General features: G+C 44.1%; 1 non-coding gene across 1 annotated transcript; it reads left to right on the top strand.

Moving 5' to 3' along the window:
• The first annotated feature begins 234 nt into the window (after nt 1-234).
• Nucleotides 235-373, top strand: LOC112896072. The gene has a single exon (XR_003229361.1). It is a non-coding gene; the product is annotated as a small nucleolar RNA Z247 (small nucleolar RNA).
• The last annotated feature ends 17,791 nt before the right edge of the window (nt 374-18,164 follow it).

Raw genomic sequence — 18,164 nt, forward strand, 5'->3', positions numbered from 1 at the left:
TTGCTGAGCTATCTGCTGAATTCACTCACCAAAGAAGCCTTGGCGCCGGTTGCAACAGCAACTATATCAGCAGAAGCATGGAAAGTGCTTGAAGATATGTTCTCGGCACACTCCAAAATGCAGAGTACAAATCTGTGCATGAAGCTTGCAACACTCAAGAAAGGGAGCATGTCTTCGTCTACCTACTTCACCAAGATGTGCTCCATCAGCGATGAGCTTGCTACCGTGGGTAAGGTCACTGATGACAACGAGAGGGTACACTACATTCTAACTGGTCTAGACTATGAGTACAGTTCCTTTGTTACATCGATTCTCTGCCATGTTGGATCCATCCCCCTTAGTGATCTATACTCTCAACTCTTGTGCTATGATATGTGATTGGAGATGTACCAGGATAGCGGTCAGCATCAATCATCCGTTAATGCTGCGTCTAGAGGATGTGGTGGAGGAGACTGTGGCTGAGGAGATCGTGGTCGAGGTCGCGGTAGTCAAAACCGTGCCGGCAACAGCAACAACAATGGCGCACCAACTAAGCAAAAAGGACCCAAGTGTTAGATTTGCAAGAAGGTTGGGCATCAGGCAAACAAGTGCTGGTACATATATGATGAAGATGAAGAAGAGGATCAGACAAAGACGGCTGGCGCAGCAACCACAAACTATGGCCATGATACAAATTGGTATGTGGACAGCGGCGCCTCTAATCATGTCACTGGAGAACTGAGCAACCTTATGGTGTGGAACAAGTACAATGGATGCGATTAAGTTCACGCCGCTAACGGATCATGTATGAGGATTAGTTATATTGGTCATACAGTCTTGCATACCCCTAATAAGCAATTTCACTTGAAAAATATCCTTCATGTTCCAAGTGCTAATAAAAACCTTGCTTCCGTTCATAAATTAGCACGAGATAACAATGGTTTCCTTGAATTCCATCTTGATATCTTTTTTTATTAAGGATCAGCGAACAAGGAGAGTCCTGCATCAAGGCAGATCCCATGGCAGCCTATACCCTCTAGTGCCGCAAGCCCGTGGAGATTGCACCAGCAAACAAGCCTATGGAGCTAATAAACCATCTTCCTCGAGATGGTACAGTAGACTAGGACAGCCTGCCCTACCTATTGTGGAGCGTGTGCTTAGCAATAATCATCTTCCTTTTGTTCTTGATAAGAGTTCTGAGTCGGTATGTGATTCGTGTCAGATGGCCAAGAGCCATCAGTTACCTCAAGAGCCATCAGTTACCTCATGCAAAATCAAATAAAGTGTCTAGTTCTCCTCTTGAACTAATCTACTCTCATGTCTGGGGACCGGCTCCTACCTCTGTCGGGCGACATGATTACTATGTCAGTTTCATTGACGATTACAGCAAGTACACGTGGATCTATCTCTTGAAAAGAAAATCTGATGTCCTTTCAGTTTTTCAAGATTTTCAGAAACTCGTTGAAAGAAAACTCAATAAAAAGATAATAGCTATGCAATCTGATTGGAGCGGGGAGTATGAGAAGCTTAATTCTTTCTTTCAGAGGATAGGAATCACCCATCGTGTATCTTGTCCCACGCTCATCAACAAAATGGCACTGCCGAAAGAAAATATCGACATATTATCGAAGTAGGCCTTTCTCTCTTAGCAGAAGCCTCTAAGCCTCTAAAGTATTGGGACCAAGCGTTCCTCACAGCCACACACCTCATCAACATCCTTCCTAGCAAGGTAATATATTACAAAATCCGTGTTGAGCTTATCTTTCATGAAAAACCAGACAACAACTCTCTTCGAGTCTTTGGATGCGTGTGATGGCCTAATCTTAGACCCTATAATTCTCGAAAACTTGCTTTTCATGCCACCAAATGTGTCTTCCTTGGCTACAGTACCATGCATAAAGGGTTTAAGTGTCTTGACATTAGCACAAGGCGCATCTATATCTCTTGAGATGTGGTCTTCAATCAGGAGTGCTTTCCCTTTTCTGATTTGCATCCGGATGCAGGAGGTCAACTTGGAAAAGAAATAGTTCTCCTTCCCAGCTATCTTCTTAATCTAGGGGGTGTAGGCTGTACTAATTCAAATATTACTAACCCAACTAATGATTCCTCAAGCAGTGATGAATTTCAGGTTCCATCGAGTGAAGACGGGACTCAAAACAATGGAGGAATTCCTGCTGTGGAGGAATCTGGGCACAACACGACCGCAGATGATCCTGGCGTGTGAGGCGTCCCCTCATCCGAGGTGACTTAAATGTGATATAAAAATCAGTCCCAGGAGGCTGATACACATTTATTACATAAGATGGTACATTACCGTACAAACCTCCGAGGAGGCGGACACTCGATACAAACGATAATCAGTAATAAAACAGCTATGGTGATACACCAAAGCACGACCCACGTGGGATCCAGCTCGGGCTCAGAGTAACACGCTAGCAGAAGCATCTTGCGCAGGGCTAACACCACAGGCAAGGTTGGGTGCGGACGCAACCTCTATTCGACGTCTTCAACAACGAAGTCCGGGTCTTCCTCTGAAGAAAACCACAAATATATATATCGGGTGAGTACAAAGGTACTCAACAAGTCCAACCACACCCGCGGAGGGGGAATAATAAAGATCATGCACGGGTATATCAAGGATGAGGCTAGGGTTCATTTGCGATAAAGCGAGGTTTTACACATGCAAGGGTTCATTTAATAAAAGAGTTTTCTCAAGATATTTTTATAGTAATCGAATAATAAGTGGGGTTGATCCTACGCAAAGGATCCAAGTTTTAATGCTACCGGACTCCACGTCCACAGTAGCTTACTGCACAACCGCCGGGCACTTTCAAAACAACTCACGCCACAAGACCAATCATCTCAAAATATCTATTGAAGTGACCATGCCGTAACGCGTCCAATCCGTGGACACGGCTATTCGAATAGATTTTTCACTCTGCAGAGGTGGTACACTTTACCCACAAGTAGGGTACCGCACTACGAACACCTTAATGTCGCGACGGATCCTAACAAAGCCATTACCCACCTTAGCTGAATCTAACTAGCCAACACGGAAGCTACCATGGGGTTAATGACCTATCAACAAAGTCATAACCGGGACATAACTCACACAGATCGTATTCCTTCTCCATGGTCTCCCGTTGCTCACCCGCTCTCCATTTGGCTAGCAGAACAACTAGTGGGGTTTATGCTAAGCCGTTGCCCACACAACGGTCGAGTGGTTGTACGATAAATGAGTTAGGCAAGATGACACCTCAGTTCATCCTTATATTGACCAGACGGACATCTCCCGACCATGCTCAACCACAAAGGTACAAGCACACCAGTGGCATTTCACACAGAAAACGCCGTCCATCTCGTCAGGTTATATCTTTCTTTTATTTTCCCAAAAATCCCATTTTATCTTTTAAAACACTCGCACCCTTATTATTGGTAAAGCGCTTGTGGTCATGGTTTAAAGTATAATAAAGGGAATAACAGGTAATAAGCATTTCTAGCAGTAGTTAACATCTAACAGAGCAAATCCTAGGTCATCAAGGGATAGTCATAGCAATCAAGGGGTGGCTATCCAACCATATCTTGCAATAAAATGATGCATTTTATAAAACAGGCCAATGGATTGCGTTTATAACACTGGGATAAATATGCATCAAAGGATGGGATTGGACTTGCCATTCACAAAGCCTTCCGGGAAGTCCTGATCGAGGTACTGTCTGTCGGGTTCGGGCTCGCGGTACTGGTCCTCGGACTTCTGCTCGCAGTACTGCTCGTCGATGGGTTCTCCCTTGGTCACTTCGTGATCTACGGCGCACACAAACAAACATACAATAAAGAAGAGAAATAAAGGTTTTATCATCGGGCCCGAATCAGGAATAACTTAAGAAAGAATGGTAGAAAGAATATTTTTGGGAGATTTCTTGATGGCATGGCCGAAATTATGTTAGAAATGGCGTGGTGAAGTTTCGGGGCAAACGGAGGATTTTTGGCGCATGAAATAATGGGCCGAATAGGGGTTTAGGGAATGAATAAGGATCCAAGGGCCTATTTGTAATTACTGTTGGGAGGGGAGGGCTTGATTAGAATTTCTGGGAATACCTAGGATACTCTGAAAAGGGTCAGAGGCTTATCCGTAATTATTTTGTGTAGTGGAAGGGTTCATTTCCTAAATAGAACGAACATGGGGTTTATTTGGAAAAAGGGATTAAAGAGAGGTGGGGCTCTTAATGAAATAGGCAGAAGGGCAGGGGGCTCAGGGCAAAGTTGCCCTTCTTCCTCCTCCCGTTGCCTGGAACAGAGGAGGGGGAGGGGCGCCGGCGGCGGCGCCGATTCCGGCGGCTTCAGGGCACGGCGGCGGCCGGGGGTAGGGGCAAAACGGAGAGGGGGGCAAGGGGAACCGATTCCTCTACTCACCACGAGCTGGGGTGGCGCACCGCGGCCTGCCCACGGTGGCCAGCAGCGGCGGGCGGAGGCGCTTGCGGCGGCGGCGATGCAGGGCCGGGGAGGAGGCTAGGGGCGGCGGTGGAGGTTGTGGTGGTGGTGCGGCGCGACGTGGGGGTATTTATAGGCCGGCGAGGGCGGGAAGGAGGGGGCGCGGTGGAGGCTGGTGAGCTCCAGAGGCGGCCAGTAATGGCGGTGGGGGCGGCGGTGGCGCTGAGTCATCGCCGCGCAGGATGGTCGGTGGCGCGTAGCTGGGAGGGGCGGCCTGGGGGATGTGCGGCGCAGGGGGGCGGCCAATGGCGAGGCGCCGCGCGGCGGCCAGCTCTGCTCCGCCGTGGCTCGCAGGGGCAAGCGCGAGCGCCGAGGCGGGCAAGGGGGCACGGCGCGCGCAAAGGAGGGGCCGAGTTAGGCAGCGCCAGTGGAGGTCGCCAGTGGGGGGGGGTGGTGGCCGGGCGCTCGGCGTCGAGCTCTGCTCGGCGTCGTGCTGCGCGTGCAAGGGAAATGAGAGAAGGAGAAGGAAAAAGAAAAAGAGAAAATGGGAAAAGGGGAAAAGAGAAACAGGGGGAAAAGGAAGGGAGGGGGGTGCGTCGGCGGAATTCGCGGCGACTGTCGCGAGCGCGGGGTTGAGCACGCGGCACGGCACGCGGGTTGAGGAACAGAGAAAGGATGGCGGTTAATTTTGGATGCCAGACGGCGAAACGTCAGGAAACGTTTTGGGCGATTAGGAGCTCGGACGGTAAAAGATTTAGGAACAAGTTGAGCTCAACGACGAAAAAGTTTTGAAAATTATTTTTAGCAAGTGATTGGTACTGCAATTTGAATACGATAAAAACGCGATAAAAACGCGGGCGTTACAGCGTGGGATCTGGAGATGATCTGGCAGCGGTGTAGGGCTCAAATCCCGGCGCAGATTTGCCTTCTGCGACAGCTGCCCAGCTGCCTGGCTAACTCCGGGTGTGGCCTCTCCTAGAGCGCCGCGTGGGGGACATGTCGTGCGGCTTCGACCGAGGTGACCACCTCCAATTCCGCGCCAAATTCGACCTCGCGCGGGTCTGGTTCTTCCAATCCAGCTCCACCACGTGGGGGCCTGTCGCCGACAGAAACGGAACTGCCCGCCAATAACCATGGAGGATCTTCTACTGTTGAATTTGGATCAGCTGTGTCTGCCCCAGCGCTACAACAAGTTCCTGCACCATCAAGAAGAACAACCAGACTTCAGCATGGTATATGTTAAACCTAAGAAGTACACTGACGGTACTATTAGATATGGTAATTTCCGTTTAACAGGAGAGCCAGAAAGTTTACTGGAGGCACTAGATGATCCCAAGTGGAGGCAAGCTATGCAAGATGAGGTTCATGCTCTAATGAGGAATCAAACCTGGCATCTTGTTCAAGAGAAGTATAGGGGATGAACCTGATTCATTGCAGATGGGTTTACAAGGTTAAGAAGAAAGCTGATGGAACAATAGACAGATACAGAGCACAGCTAGTAGCAAAAGGATTTAGACAAAGCTATGGGATAGACTACGAGGATATGTTTAGTCCCGTTGTCAAATTGCTACACTACGGCTGGTGCTCTCTATTGCGGTGACAAAGGGACGGTGTCTTCTGGTATGTAGACTTGATAAAGCGGTATATGGTCTAAAGCAAGCTCCAAGAGCCTGGTATTCACAGTTGAGTTCTAAGCTTATTGATCTTGGTTTTGAAGCTTCCAAATCAGATACTTCCTTGTTTATTTATAAACAGTCAAGAATTGATATTTATATGCTTATATATGTTGATGATATAATTGTCACAAGCTCTTCCAGTGAAGCCGTGAGCCCTGCTACTTGACTTGTAGAAGGATTTTGCTATCAAAGATCTTGGAGATCTACATTATTTCTTGGGTATTGAAGTACAAAGAGATAGAAGTGGTTTATTGCTTTCACAAGGGAAATACGCACAAGATATACTTACCCGGGTCAAGATGAACAATTGCAAGCCCTCTGCGACGCCACTTTCAGCATCAGAAAAATTGTCCAGCCATGTTGGAGTTTTGCTTGGTCCAGATGACAGCACAAGATATAGAAGTGTGGTCGGTGCTCTTCAGTATCTTACACTGACTAGACATGATCTTGCATTTTCTGTTAATAAGGTCTGCTAGTTTTTGCATGCCCCTACCACTGATCATTGGACAGCTGTGAAAAGGATCTTAAGGTTTGTTAAACATACGCTGGATATTGGGCTTCGGTTTGAGCAATCCAAATCAAATTTGCTAAATGCTTTCTCTGATAACATGGAACGAGTTGTAACTCTTGGCTATTGCCCCTATATAACATGGAACCGTGATGTGCTGAGATAAGCGATCACGTTACCTCAAATTCTTTCATCGAGGACCACCACGAACCACCAGAACAGGAGCATCAACTTCGAGGACATCGACCTCCGGCCATGAGGTGCCCCGGCCCGGCCGAAACACCAGTTGTCCTCTCCTCCGCTAGAATGACATTTGGTGGAGATACCTCCCAATTCGTGGGTAAGCTGCAACTCAATGGCTTCACTGCCACCAACTGCTCCCTGCATGCTCACCACAAGCTTGATAAAATGCCGGCAAGGATCATCGACCAGGCTGTCACGATAAGAGTTTTTTTACGGTGCAAGCACTACCACTTGGTAGTATGTATAATATAGAAAAGATCCAAGAGTCCATTAAAAATGGTAGGATTATCATTATTAGCTTAATATAAATTGAGGAGATTTTTTTTGCAATTTAGCCCCATCAATCCGTGTGCACATTCTCCCTTCCACGCCGTCGCCCGTCCGTCCGCCCCTCCCGTCGTGCATGTCATGAGCGCCGATCGCCTGTACTTCCAGTGCATCTGCAAGCGCCCCCTCCTCCCTTCCATGTTGTTTAGTCTAGGCGTGTCGTGGTGTTGTTTCAGATTAGCTAGTTGTTTCCTGTTAGCTGTGTGTACGTGACTCGAGTCCGTTACGATCACGTACGTACAGGCAGCGACGGTCCTGACAAATTAGGGGCCCGGGGCAAGATTTAATATAGAGACCCTTATTTTAATAATATATATATAATACATGTTGCTAATAAACATTTAAAAATATATCAAAAAATTATTCATCATAAGAAAAAAATATAAATATGTGATTACCTTAAAATTGTCTTCTAACATGTCTCGAAGCGAAGTCATTGATGATAACATCAGTATCAATTTTATCCAATAATATTTTCTCGATGCATAAAATAGCCAAACCATTTAGTCTTTCTTGAGATATTTTGGACCTCAAATAATTCTTCAGCAACTTCAACTTTGAAAAACTTCTTTCAGCTGACGCAACGGTCACGGGCACAGTAAATAAAAGTCGATAAGCAATAGAAGTATTAGGATAAGAATCAACTTCTCTAACATACTCAAAAATATCCATGGCAGACATTAGTTTATCTGATAAAGTCAACTGCAAAACACTAAGCTCTGAAATTAGATCATTTAGATCAACATCTGATGAGCCATCAAAAGAAAAAGTATTTGCAAATTTGGTGCAACATTCTCTTAGTTCAATAGTATCCAATGACTTCAAGGTTATGGAGTCCATCAAAAATCCAAATATGTCTTTGAATGATTGGAGTTCTTTAAATCTACTTTTTAATGAACTAATTGCAATATCAACCATGGCCAAAAAATAATTAACTTCAAAAGCTTTTTCAGCTTCAAGATTTGCTTCCTCACAATCAGTTTCATCATATTGTTTCTTCCTCTTAGCATGACGTTTCACTGGTAATGATGGCTCTACACCCAATTCAGATGCGATCTCTTTGGCAATGATCAAACTAGAAGCAAATCCATTATTTCTATAGTTCTGAAAGTAACTCATTGTATCTTCTATTCTCATTAATGTAGCATCAATGCACATGGATGGGGATTGCAACTGCTTGCTCACTTTATTTACTGTAAATAAAATATCATACCAAATAACCATACCCACTACAGGAAAATAGGCTATTTTCGTCGGCCAGAAGCCGACGAAAATAGGCCAAATGCCGACGAAAATAGCTATTTTCGTCGGTCCCCCGACGAAAATAGGCCGACGAAATAAAGGCGACGAAAATAGGCTTATTTTCGTCGGCTGCCGACGAAAATACACGTATTTTCGTCGGCCACGTGAGCCGACGAAAATAACACAGTATTTTCGTCGGCTGCCGACGAAAATATACGTATTTTCGTCGGCCACGTGAGCCGACGAAAATAACACAGTATTTTCGTCGGCCACAACAGCCGACGAAAATAGGTAAATATTTTCGTCGGCAATGAACAGTATTTTCGTCGGCCAGGTGGCCGACGAAAATACTTGGCCTCCTGCAAAAAAAAACAGCATTTATGCTGTTACGAAAGTCACTCATCCATTACAATCTCTGATCTTCCTTCCAGTTGGGATTTAAATGACTGCAAAGACACCTCGATGTCTTTGGGAACAAAGTGAAGAATAACTGGAATGCAGACCATAGGAGTGCAATAGACCATAGGAGTACAAAAGAATTCTCTTATAAATAGGTATATCTTGTGACGTGGATCAAAATCACATGTCTAATGGTTTATACAAATGGCACAATTATCTATCAGTTTAGTTCTAAACACATTTAGAGTAAGACAGATTAATACCCTGTCTTTGTTTGATACAAATACTGCACAAAGATAGCAATATTAGGAGGTCAATTGCAGGAAATGTCAATCATTCGTAGGTATAAACCACTGACGGATTCACCTGGATGGTGTACTAATTGCAGACTTGGTGGTTCTTGAAGATGCCTGCTATCTAAATTTTCCAAGTTCCAGTTGAACTCCTTTATCTTATCAATGTTTTCCCACTGCAGATGACAAAGCCAAGTTATATAAATTTTTAAAAGTAAGGCAAAGTGCACAGTTTAAGCTGTATGCTATGTCCAAGTGCGCACCACTAACATACACAATACAAAATAAAAGGTAGGGATGGGAACAAACCTCAGTCCCGATAGGAAAAGCGGATAACCAAAGATAGCCTGAACAAAGCGACAAATCATTAGTCAAAACGTGCAAAAATCAGAATAACAAGACAATCATACAGGACATTCATGCACAATTCCAATCACAACGTTGCTTCCAGAACTGGTTGAAACAGTTGCTTTTCAAATAGAAAGAACTGCTGCCATAGAGAAGTAAAAAAAAACAGAATTATTGCAAGCTAATTGTAATAATGCATAATCACAACAAGCTCAATTGTTTCTCTGTCAGAATTATTGCAAGAAACAAGATTTTCAATGTAGTCTCAAATATCTGGTGCTCGTGGTTAAAGAAGGTTCAAGATCTTATTTTCGTCGGCCCAGGGTTAATAAGAATCAAAACAGCAGCTTGCGAGCCTTAAACTACTGTGACATTTACATCTCTAGTAAATTAACCACCAATAAACGAATATAGTAATAGCATGTGAGCTAGTTACAGTCTACCATGAACTGAGGCCAACAAATTACATTAGATAAATATGTAACATATTCAGAGAGCTGAATTGGCAGCATCTGTACCTTCATGTTGTTCTCATCAGCAGCAGTGGTATAGTGGATATATAGTTGTATGCGACCCACAAATTCATGCTCAGGTTCCCGATATATTGACCACCAGCGCAGCTTGTCAGCCTACACAAAGAAATTTTGATGTTTTTAGAGGAGAATTAGTTTTATTAAGGCACAAAAGTTATATAACGCATTGAGAACAACAGGGTATGAACACAAACAAGATGACAGGCATACTTAGAAAGAACTGTTGTCATAGAGACACTCGGTTGGATCCTCCGGTACAAATGCAGATGCAGAGGCAGTCAGTCTCATCCAACCATCTTCTGATCTACAAACAAAAGAATAGCAACCAACAAATCAGTGATAAAGACCCCATGCTGTCACAGTTCTACCGATAAGAACACTACGGGGCAGCGGCGGGTGGCCGCGCGGGGCGGCGCAGCGGAGCCGGCGGAGAGGGGCTGCGCGGGGCGGCGGGGGCCCCCGGGGCGGCGGCGGGTGGCCGCGCGGGGCGGCGCCGGCGGAGGGGGGTGCCTCGGGGCCACGGCGCGGCGGCGAGGGCCTCGGGGCGGCCGCGCGGGGTGGCGGCGTGGGCCGCGGGGCCGAGCCGCACGGGGCCGCGCGGGGCGGCGGGGGCCGCGGGGCGGCGCAGCGGGGCCGGCGGAGGGGGGCCGCGCGGGCGGCGGGGGCCTCGGGGCGGCCGCGCGGGGCAGCGGCGTGGGCCGCGGGGCCGAGCCGCACGGGGCCGCGCGGGGCGGCGCAGCGGGGCCGGCGGAGGGGGGCCGCGCGGGGCGGCGGGGGCCTCGGGGCGGCCGCGCGGGGCAGCGGCGTGGGCCGCGGGGCCGAGCCGCACGGGGCCGCGCGGGGCGGCGCAGCGGGGCCGGCGGAGGGGGGCCGCGCGGGGCGGCGGGGGCCCCCGGGGCGGCGGCGGGTGGCCGCGCGGGGCGGCGGCGGGGGCCGCGGGGCGGCGCGGGGCGGCGGCGGTGACGGCGGGGCCGCGGCGTGGGGGGTGGGCGGGGGCGGCGGCGCCGGGGGGGGGGGGCGGGGTCTCGCGCGGGGGAGAGTACGCAAGTGATGGCCGGGCCTTAGATCCGATCGAAGGTTGGTTTATTAGGGTTCGTCTATTTTCGTGGGCCAACTGGGCCGACGAAAATAGATATAGTTTCGTCGGTTCAGTGCAGGCCGACGAAAATAGTCTTTTTATTTCGTCGGCCAGCGTCTAGCCGACGAAAATATGGATCATTTTTCGTCGGTTTTTGACTGGCCGACGAAAATAAGTTCTAATTTCGTCGGCCTGTACTGGCCGACGAAATAAACTATTTATTTTCGTCAGCTTTATTTTAGCCGACGAAATTACATCTGGCCGACGAAATTAAGCTATTTTGGTGTAGTGACCAAGTATAAAATCAAAGGTACCAAGAAGATCAAATAAATTTTTTGCATCACTCCTATCCTTTGATTCGGTATCCTTATCGGTACTCAACTGAAGCAAAGCTGACCTTATCTGAGGAGCTTGAAATCTTATTGCTTTGACACTTTTGATCCGACTCTCCCAACGAGTATTGCACCATGACTTCACAGTTAAACTTTCAACATGATATTTCAAAACATCCCATCTTTTAGTAGAACTAGAGAACAATGTATATATTCGTTGCACAATTCCAAAAAATGAAATAGCTTTTCCACAAGATTTAGCCATGTCACAAAGTGTAAGATTAAGACTATGACAAGCACATGGCATAAACAAAGCTCTTGGATTTATATCAAGCAGTCGTCTTTGCACGCCCTTGTGCTTTCCTTTCATGTTAGATCCATTATCATAACCTTGACCCCTAACATCTTCAATATTTAGGCCAAAGGACTTAATGGAATCAAGTAATGAATTAAAAAGTCCCTCACCAGATGTATCATCTACCTTCATGAAACCCAAAAAATACTCCTCAACTTTACCAGTAGACATATTAACACATCGGATCAACAAACTCATTTGTTCTTGATGACTGACATCAGGGGTACAATCAAGGATAACTGAAAAATATTTGGCCTCTTTAACAATGTTTATGATAGATTTAGTGATGTCAGAAGCCAAAAGAGAAATCAACTCATTCTGAATTTTATGACTAAGATAGTGATAATGAATCTCATTGTTTTGATTACGTCTAAGGTGATCTTGCATAACCAAATCAAATTCAGCAATCATCTCAACACAAGCTAAGAAATTACCATTTTGATCATTGTAAAGTTGCTCACTTGGATTGCTGTTGTGAAATTTCTTGGTAAGCGGAATTTAGCTTTTAGAGGACCAAGTAAGCAACTTTACAATGATCAAAATGGTAATTTCTTAGCTTGTGTTGAGATGATTGCTGAATTTGATTTGGTTATGCAAGATCACCTCAGACGTATTCAAAACAATGAGATTCATTATCACTATCTTTGTCATAAAATTCAGAATGAGTTGATTTCTCTTTTGGCTTCTGACATCACTAAATCTATCATAAACATTGTTAAAGAGGCCAAATATTTTTCAGTTATCCTTGATTGTACCCCTGATGTCAGTCATCAAGAACAAATGAGTTTGTTGATCCGATGTGTTAATATGTCTACTGGTAAAGTTGAGGAGTATTTTTTGGGTTTCATGAAGGTAGATGATACATCTGGTGAGGGACTTTTTAATTCATTACTTGATTCCATTAAGTCCTTTGGCCTAAATATTGAAGATGTTAGGGGTCAAGGTTATGATAATGGATCTAACATGAAAGGAAAGCACAAGGGTGTGCGAAGACGACTGCTTGATATAAATCCAAGAGCTTTGTTTATGCCATGTGCTTGTCATAGTCTTAATCTTACACTTTGTGATATGGCTAAATCTTGTGGAAAAGCTATTTCATTTTTTGGAATTGTGCAACGAATATATACATTGTTCTCTAGTTCTACTAAAAGATGGGATGTTTTGAAATATCATGTTGAAAGTTTAACTGTGAAGTCATGGTGCAATACTCGTTGGGAGAGTCGGATCAAAAGTGTCAAAGCAATAAGATTTCAAGCTCCTCAGATAAGGTCAGCTTTGCTTCAGTTGAGTACCGATAAGGATACCGAATCAAAGGATAGGAGTGATGCAAAAAATTTATTTGATCTTCTTGGTACCTTTGATTTTATACTTGGTATGGTTATTTGGTATGATATTTTATTTACAGTAAACAAAGTGAGCAAGCAGTTGCAATCCCCATCCATGTGCATTGATGCTACATTAATGAGAATAGAAGATACAATGAGTTACTTTCAGAACTATAGAAATAATGGATTTGCTTCTAGTTTGATCATTGCCAAAGAGATCGCATCTGAATTGGGTGTAGAGCCATCATTACCAGTGAAACGTCGTGCTAAGAGGAAGAAACAATATGATGAAACTGATTGTGAGGAAGCAAATCTTAAAGCTGAAAAAGCTTTTGAAGTTAATTATTTTTTGGCCATAGTTGATATTGCAATTAGTTCATTAAAAAGTAGATTTGAAGAACTCCAATCATTCAAAGACATATTTGGATTTTTGATGGACTCCATAACCTTGAAGTCATTGGATACTATTGAACTAAGAGAATGTTGCACCAAATTTGCAAACACTTTCTCTTTTGATAGCTCATCAGATGTTGATCTAAATGATCTAATTTCAGATCTTAGTGTTTTGCAGTTGACTTTATCAGATAAACCAATGTCTGCCATGGATATTTTTGAGTATGTTAGAGAAGTTGATTCTTATCCTAATACTTCTATTGCTTATCGACTTTTATTTACTGTGCCCGTGACCGTTGCGTCAGCTGAAAGAAGTTTTTCAAAGTTGAAGTTGCTGAAGAATTATTTGAGGTCCAAAATGTCTCAAGAAAGACTAAATGGTTTGGCTATTTTATGCATCGAGAAAATATTATTGGATAAAATTGATACTGATGCTATCATCAATGACTTCGCTTCGAGACATGTTAGAAGACAATTTTAAGGTAATCATATATTTATATTTTTTTCATATGATGAATAATTTTTTGATATATTTTTAAATGTTTATTAGCAACATGTATTATATATATTATTAAAATAAGGGTCCCTGTATTAAATCTTTCCCCGGTCCCCTAATTTGTCGGGACCGTCGCTGGGAGCCAGGAGTGTCGCAGTGGTTGCGAGGAGGAAGACAGTTGTGATGGGTGAAAGTGTTCTGCGGCGGGGAAGAAAATGAAAGGATCTACTCAAGAAATATATTATTTTACATCGGTAGATCACGTGGGCACGAAGCAGCCACGTAGCGTCCGATATTTCTATGGACATTGGACGTTCTAGCCGTAGCATTACCGTTTTTACTTTAGTCTTCGGTTGAAGACAAAATCAAGCATTTGACAGTTATTACATTAAGATCAACATATGTCCGGTACTTTACCTTGTCAAAAGCACGGAGTTTAACATCTCGCCACCGTATCCATAACTATACTGTAAGATAACAGAACCCCGGAAAGTATTCATAGAAAATAGCACAAGTGGGTACTAATAGGCAAATGAGCACCCAGAGGATCAACCAGGTTACATCAGACATCTACACCAAAGAGTCAAACATCACGGAAACACTAAGAAGCGAGAACGAACACTCTCGCGGACAACCTCAAGCAAAGACACGTATCATCATCTGCAACCACAAAGTAAATCACTACTCGTAACTAACTATCGCATCTGGAGATCTCACGGATGTAGCACTCTACCAATTCAACTTATATGCAACGACGCGAGAATCAGGAGGTACCAGGGGGAGCAGGAGGCGGAGCATACATTTGGCGAAGCGGGCTAGCTTCTGGGAGGTCTGGTGGATCCCGAGCCGATCCAAGACGCGCGGTTGTTGAACTCTGAGCGTGCGGATGTGGTCGCGATCAATCCGTAGAGGGGGTCGGCGTCGCTGCTCCCGTTGCTGCTCGCCACCTTGGCGGAGGAAGGGACGGCGTGGCGGCACGCGCTCTCGATGGCGGTGCAGAACTCGTTGGTTCGGCTACGGAACGACACTAGCGCAGGCCGCGTCGGGTTTATGGCGGCCGCCGACGATGGATCTGGGACCCCGGATCTAGATCTCACCTTCACCCGCACCTTCTCCCGGTGGTGAGAGGTGGCGGCGTGCGGGGGCCAACTTCACAGATCCACGAGCCGAGCGCAGCCATTCCCGCCGGAAGCCATGGTTGCGAGGGCCGCCGCTGCCAAGGAGTCGATGGCGGCCGAGCGGGGGCTGGATCCGATTCTCGAGGGGTGAGTGGCGGGGCGTGCGCAGGCTGACTCCTCGGCGGCTAAACGCGGCAGCGTGCGGGGCCGACTTCACGGCGGCGGCTAGCGTGGGATGCTTCCCCGACGGTGAGTCCGGCGCGCAGGTGCTGGAAACCGTAGGCGCCGTCGCTTCCTCGTACAGAAAGGAGAAGGGGATAAGAGAAGCAAATGCTGAGGAGAACATGAGAAATGAAGAGATGAAAAATAAATTATGAAAAGAGAATGATAATTAAAAAGAAATAGGGATAATAATATTTCTCATATTACCCTTATACTACTTATACTACCTAGCTATACTACCTCATACTACTGATCAACATTTCAGTAGCATAGAATAAATCTCGACCGTACGATGTTTACATACGAGTCATTTTTAGATAGTAATGGTAGTATTGTGCGCTATAATAATGGTAGTATTATGCGCCATAATAATGGTAGTATTTTGCATCGTAAAATATAATTTGTTATTTTCATGGATAGAATTGTGTTTTTTGCACAAGCCCAAATGATGAAACTGTTAAACACTTGTTCCTAGAATGTCCTTTTGCAAGTCAATGCTAGAGTTCTATCAACCTGAATGTCATCCCAACATGGTCAATAGCTCTTAAACAGCTCAAGCAGCAGATAACAATCTTTTTTTCTGGAGATAATCATGATTATGGCCTAGAGTATTTGGGCCACAAGGACCAATCTCATTTTCAACGGAAGAATGCAGCCATCTGTCCAGAATACGAAAGCTACCTTTGTTCATGAATTTGCCATGGTTATCCATAGGGGAAAAAAATCTTCCAAGTATCAAAACATGGCTAGATAGTTTGTCATAGTCTTTTGTCTTTTGTTTTTTCATTTGCTCTTTCTTGTACCTTAAACGCTCTTTACTTCTTCTAATATATAACCAGTAGGGGATCACTGCCCTCTTGTTCCATAAAAACAAAGGAAAATGTTTATTTTACTCTCCTCACTAATCCAATTTGTCCACCTAACCCCATAAGCATAATTTAGACTCGATTTACTCCCCAAAACAATTTCAATTAGTCCAATCTATCCCTATTGATATTTCTTTTTTTATTTCATCACGTACAAATTGAATTTTAATTTCAAATTTTATGGTGGATGGAGAACATGATGACTTATGTTAAAAAAAATTGGTTAAAAATTTTTCATGGTTATTTTCATAGTTTAGGAAGATTCACTATAAAAAAAGTTTTTCGGGGCGGGTAAAAATATATTTTTAGGGGTGGGTACGATATCTGCCCCTACTTCTTGCAGTTAGAAATGCTATTTTTAGGGGCGAGTAATGCGCCCGCCCCTGAAAATAATTTCTAGGGGACGGATCACTATAAATCGATTTCCCAAAAATGAAAAAAATCTAAAACACCAAAATAAAAAGAAAATAATATTGCAGCCAGCAGCCACAACCACAGGCCCCTGTACTATCGAGGTATATTTTTTTGATGAAATATACAAACTTGCAATCACTCGGGGTTCGAACCGCATACCTCAAGCGCGTACCTTCCTCTCCACCATACTACACAGTCGCTTGTGACTCTATGGGATATGCTATTCTTTTATATTAACTCTGAAATTCATTTTAGTTATAGTGGGGGTGATGCCATCACCTACCCCTAAAAGTATTTTTTCTACTTTATTTCAAAAATTCATTAAATTTTTACATATACCAAAACAAATAAAAAAGTGAAATTTCTACGCTATGGTTATTGTAAATTGTAGAAAAAAATATGCCGAGTATATTTCAGTGCATATAAAGGTTAAAATTGTGAAAATTTTAAAGTATAATTTGAGTTGTATGAGATACTATATAGTTATAACTATTAGAAAACTTATAATAATTTTCTAAACTATTGAATGACCTTAAATGAAAAAGTTATCAACTATAAAATTGTAGGCCTTGTCAATCTCTACAATTTTTATATAAAGTTTGATTTCATCCGAGATCATATAAAAAAGTTATGATTTTTTTGCGTGTGACTATTTATAGGGGCGGGTGATGGCGTCACCCACCCCCTAAAAATATATTTCTACGGGCGGGTGATGGCGTCACCCGCCCCTAAAAATGGTGACCTTTTTCAGGAACGAGTGATGCCATCACCCGCCCCTAAAATTGCATTTCCAGTAGCGGGTGAATTGCTACAGTAACCCCGCTCCATTTGTATGGAGCGGGTTATATTTTAGGCTGCCCCTAAAAAAAATAGGGCGTCCCAGCAAATCATTTTTGTAGTAGTGATTTAATATGAAATTTATAATAGAGATACAACTCTGAATGAATAGTAATCATAGAAAAATCATAATGTATTTTTCTAGCACAGGGCATCATATTCTAAGTCACGATGCTCAAGATTTGAAGTTAAAATTCCAATTGTAGGTGGACAAATAAAAAAGAGAAATCTCAGTAGAGGGTATATTAGACCGAGAAAAATAGTTTGGAAAAGTAAATGTAGCCTAAAGTTTATTAGAGGGTTAAGCAGACAAAGTGAATTGGTGAGGGGAGTAAAATGAACTTTTTCTAAAAAAATATTCTGATTGAGCATATATATGCAAGTCAAAGGAGTGTTGTAGATCAAGCTCAATAATATGTTTGCTGCCGGTGGTATCAACAAAGGGCAAAAGGTATCTTGTGCTCACTAGCATGTTGTTCGACACTTTGATTTGCAACTTATTTAGTTATGATTCTCCAACACTGATTGTCCTAACACGAATCTCCTCCTAGCATGTTTGTGACTTCAGTATTCAATCTGTAATAACTCAACTAATATTGTACAGCTGCAACCAGGCCCTATCTTTAACATTTGAGCACGAACCAAGCTTGAAGAATATAACATCACTTTCTTTGTTTTCCAATAATAGAAGTGAACCCACGCCCTGATGAGACAAAGGAAGGCACGGAATGGAGTATCATACCCGAGCA

The sequence above is a fragment of the Panicum hallii genome, chromosome 5 (assembly GCF_002211085.1).
Source record: "Panicum hallii strain FIL2 chromosome 5, PHallii_v3.1, whole genome shotgun sequence".
Taxonomy (NCBI): Eukaryota; Viridiplantae; Streptophyta; class Magnoliopsida; order Poales; family Poaceae; genus Panicum; species Panicum hallii.